Source organism: Triticum aestivum, chromosome 2B (assembly GCF_018294505.1).
Source record: "Triticum aestivum cultivar Chinese Spring chromosome 2B, IWGSC CS RefSeq v2.1, whole genome shotgun sequence".
Taxonomy (NCBI): domain Eukaryota; kingdom Viridiplantae; phylum Streptophyta; class Magnoliopsida; order Poales; family Poaceae; genus Triticum; species Triticum aestivum.
This window is the reverse complement of record NC_057798.1, coordinates 173,894,240-173,898,920: the sequence shown is the minus strand read 5'-3', so window position 1 is coordinate 173,898,920 and position 4,681 is coordinate 173,894,240. Positions and strand designations below refer to the sequence as shown.

The 4,681-nt window shown below is 48.1% G+C and overlaps 1 long non-coding RNA gene across 1 annotated transcript; it reads right to left on the bottom strand.

Annotated features, from left to right (window-relative positions):
* Positions 1-1,651: 1,651 nt before the first annotated feature.
* On the bottom strand, positions 1,652-3,098 carry LOC123040973 (uncharacterized). The gene is made up of 2 exons (XR_006418338.1): positions 2,211-3,098; positions 1,652-2,094 (listed from the first exon to the last, which is right to left on the bottom strand). It is a non-coding gene; the product is annotated as an uncharacterized lncRNA (long non-coding RNA).
* Between the last annotated feature and the right edge of the window lie 1,583 nt (positions 3,099-4,681).

Genomic DNA, 4,681 nt, shown 5'->3' with positions numbered 1-4,681 from the left:
GGCTCGCGGGCGGCGGTGCTGATCCGAGGCGGCGGCAGCGTCGGTGGCGGGGTGGTGGTGAGAGGCGGCAGGGTGGGGTATTTAAGGAGGGAGGTCCGACGGCTTGGGGAAGGGGCGAGGAGGAGGAGTCCTCCCCGGACTCGGCGGCGGCGGCGTGCTCCGGCCGGACTCCGGTCGAAGTCGGTCTGGCAGGGGCAAGGCGAGGTCGGCCCGGCTCGGCTGGGCCGCTGGCCCAGTCGGGCTCGCACAGTTTTTTTTAAATACGTTTCCACCGAAAACAAATCCTAAAAAAATAAATAAAAATCTAAAAATGCCAAAACAAATTTTCACCGTCTAAATAAAATATTTAGAACAAGATGAACATTTTCTTGGCCTAAAAATGCAATTTTGAAAACGTGCAATTTTTCTAATTCAAATAAAATTGCAATAAAATCCAAATAAATATTTATTTGATTTTAATATTTTTCCTCTAATGTTTCATTTTTTTGGAGAAGTCATATTATCTCCTCTCATATATTTTTATTTTATAAATATTAGAAAAGAAAAATACTTAAAACCAAATGATCCTCTTTTCAAAATTTGAGAAAACTCAAATATGAAAATAACAAAATCCGCAACTCTCTCCGTGGGTCCTTGAGTTGCGTAGAATTTCTAAGATCAAGCCAAAATGCAATAAAATATGATATGCAATTATGATCTAATGTATAACATTCCAAATTGAACATTTGGGATGTTACAAATTCGCTACGGTCTAAGAGCAGTTTCAAATTTACTAAATCGCGGAAGTCAGTTTTTTTGAAATTTGCGGTACTGTTTTCGCTCCATTTTTCAACCGTTTGTCGAAACGAGGCGTATGATACACTGTTGGAAAGCTACGGATGAGGCGCAACTTTCATATGTTGATTTTGATATTAATTACGGTTTTAAGCTAATTTCAAAAATCGTGCGACGGACAACGAGTGGTAGCGGCCGTTTTTTCAAACCGCTCGCAGGAATGATGCAAATGATACATCGTTGGAATGATATCAACGAGATGCAACTTTTTCATGTAGAACAATCTCTCTAATTACTTACGGTTTAAGAGCAGTCTTTAAATTACCGAAACACGGATACTCTGTTTTTCGCGATACTCAAATCGATGAGTGACCTTCATCCGACAGAAAACCGCATTGCTTGAGACTGAAACCCGCACTACATTAGATGGACAAGCGAACTACATTATTCCTTTTTTCAAGCGTACGTTTAACGGACGAGGAAGTGGAGTGCAGTTGACATTGGGCGTAAGTGGACCGCAAATTATCAAGAGATGAGTCGCAGGAGATTATGAAGTGAGCTTCACATCAGGCTTAAGTGGGCCACAAAACTATCGAGATGTGAGCCGCATGAGATTACAAAGTGAGCTTCACATCGGGCATAAGTGGACCGCAAAACTATCGAGAGGTGAGACGCGTGAGATTACAAAGTGAGCTTCACGTCGGGCGTAAGTGGACCGCAAAACTATCGAGAGGTGAGCCACATGAGATTACAAAGTGAGCTTAATAAATTTACATACCAGGCACTTTTCTGTTTACCAAGTGGTGCCTCTGATGTTTTTGTTTCGAATTACTTTTTTCTCCTTTTTTCACAAAGTGAAGCACCAACCACCACAAAATGAACCAGACACCTTTTCTACAAATAAAAGAATACATACAAAACTTCACACACGAACCGCGCGAGAGACATTTCTCTCTCACACAAATAAATTTTTACATTTTCTCTCACACATTCAAGAAGAAAGTGAACTTAAAAAATTGATCATTTTTCTTCTGTAGTTTCCCAGCGAACAGAACATCGACACACACACACACACAACCTGCATGTATCGTGCACATGGGCTGCAAACAAACCGCACACGCCGCATACATGAACTACAGGAGCTACATCGCCACCGCCCGTACTGCATGCTTACGCCACACCAGACTGCACGGGGCCTTCAGCATCGATCAATTCAACATCAACCCAAAACTACAGCATGTAGGACGTCGGGGGCTCGTGGTGGCCGCTGGGTGAACTGCAGGTCACCCGTTGAACCACCTGTAATGTGGACGAAGTGACCTGCATTTGAACAAAAAAACACCGATGAAGTGAGTTGCACTGCCGGGCACACAACACTGTGTTGTGGATAGAGTCGTTGTTGACCAAAAACAAACAACAATGTGCAGGGGGCGAACTGCATGGGTGAGGAGGGAGAGTTGCAGCGCCAAGCTAAACTGCACACCGGCGGCGACAATGCAGGGCAGCATCACCCTGCATTTGGGCCCGCCCTTCCTGCCGCCATCCTTCGCCCCCACACTGCTGCCCTGCTCCTCCTTGGGGCGGGAGGCATCGCCACCACAGTCGTCGTCTTGTTCATGAGCTACAGCCACGGGAAGCAGCAGATGAGACGGCGGAGGCCATGGCCGCCGGATCCAGAGGAGGCGAAGCCTTGGTGGCCACCACTCCGGGACAACTCCTCGCCCTGGCCGGCATCAAGAGGCGGTGATCCCGACAGGAAGTGGATGACCGCAGGGAGGCAGGGGGAGCTCGGGGGACATGTCGCCGCCGGTAGACAGTGGTTGTGCCACGCACCGCGGAGATCACGCTGGGTCTTGGCGCCCCGAAAATCCAAGGAGAGGGGAAGGACGGCGTTCCCTACTACCAATCGTCTGCATCGCTGCAGATTGAGGCGAGGGAAAGTTCGTCGATGCCTGGGGAAGGGGAAATAGATGGATCGGGGGAGGGCGGCACCGGCGAGGGAAGAAGGTGGATTGGGGGAGGGCGGCGCCGACGGGGAAAGTAAGTGGATCGGGGGAGGGCAGGGCTGGCGGGGGAAGGTCGCCGGGCACGAGGGAGCCGCGCGCATCTCGCTCCGTGGTGGGTTGGCAGGGCAGAAGAGATAGACGGACAGCAGTACGGCTCTGGCATCGGAGGCACGAGCCCCTGGCGTCACCGGCAGTGGAAGGTGGAGGGGAGGTGGGAGGAGGCTGTGCAGGAGGAAGAAGGTGGGAAGGAGGGGATCGGGCACGAACAGAACGTGCGAGGAGAGGGGTAGGTGCGTTGACTCCTTTTGTTTTCAGATCAGGGTGGAATCGGCGGTGGGAGGTGTTAGCAGAATAAGTGAAAGTGTTATTAGAATAAGGTCTTAAGAGGTGTTATCATAATAGACCCACCCTATATATATATTAGTCCTACATACGCGTTCATGAACACTCCTCACTCAGTGCGGGGACTTTTCAGTTTCCGAGGCATGTGCCACATCAAAGTTGTGCATTGGCTAGCTATTCAAACATCACATAACATCTCTTTGGGCAACATGCGTGCAAAGCAGTGGTTATCCTAGGACAATCACGCGTGAAGCTTCCATCTGTGGGCCCGCGAGGTCGTCGTCCATGCATGCATCACTTTGACCTACATCAGAAGAGGTTAATTAGTTTCACCATCAAGGAGGGTTCTTTTTGGTTTGTATTACGGTAGGAGCATATAGTATGCGTCGAATAGGGGGGAGGGGACAAGCATATATACTATTCTTCATGAACCTAGCTCGCTCTGTGTGGGGACTTTATGGTTTTCGAGGCATGTGCCACATCAATGTTGTGCATTTTGGGTATTCAAACATCACAACCACACACACACCTCCATACATATGTATGGCCCACATGCAAAGCAATGGTGGTTGTCCTTTGGCACCCACTCACGTGGTTATCAATGAGATCGATACTTTCCATCTATGGGCCCACTTGATCCATCACTACTTTGGTCGACAACGACAGAGGTTAATTTGACTTTGGACGGGATTATTTTTTGGTTTATATATTATGGTATATATATAGGTCATGCTCTGGGATGACATGGTATAGTTTGAGCACATGCATGTCTACGCATGAATCCCTCCCACCAAGTCGAAGTGGGCAGCGGGGGAAGGGGCAGCACACCACGACACATCATGATCCGGTCTCGCTCTGTGTGGGGACTGTACGATTTTTGATGCAACGCGCCACATCAATGTTGTGCATGGTATTCAAACATGCACGCATCACCTCCATACATACATATGCATGCAGTGGTTGTCTTCGAACGTACTCTCCCTCACGTGGTTATCGACGACAAGCCTATATATTTGTGGGCCTGCATGTACATCAATGATCACTTTGACCGACAACGAGATATATATGTTACCATCGTGGATTCTTCTTCTTCTTTGTTTCATGTTATCGTAGTAGGTCATGGTGAGATTCCAGACATAAGTTTGAGCGTATACATACACATGCATGCATGAATCCCCATCATGGCTCGAAGTGTGGTGTGACATACATATATACAACACGTCGTTAACTAATCCTTGCTCCGTGTGGGGATTTATCGTTCCAAAGCACGGTGCCACATCAAAATTTTGTTCCATTGGGTATTCAAACATCAACACATATCCATACATACGTTTGGGCCACATGCAGGCAGTGGTTATCTTCGGGCACTAGCTACTCGCATGATTATTGGCGTGCTAGCCCATCTCTGAGGTCGTGTGGACGTCCATCACTTTGACCAACAACAAGAGAGAGGTTGTAGGGCCAAGGTGGATTCTTCTTGGTCCGTTTTATGATACATCTTGGTGAGATGCACTGTCCCGCCGACTGAAAGTGTGTGTGTGTGTGTGTGTGTGTGTGTG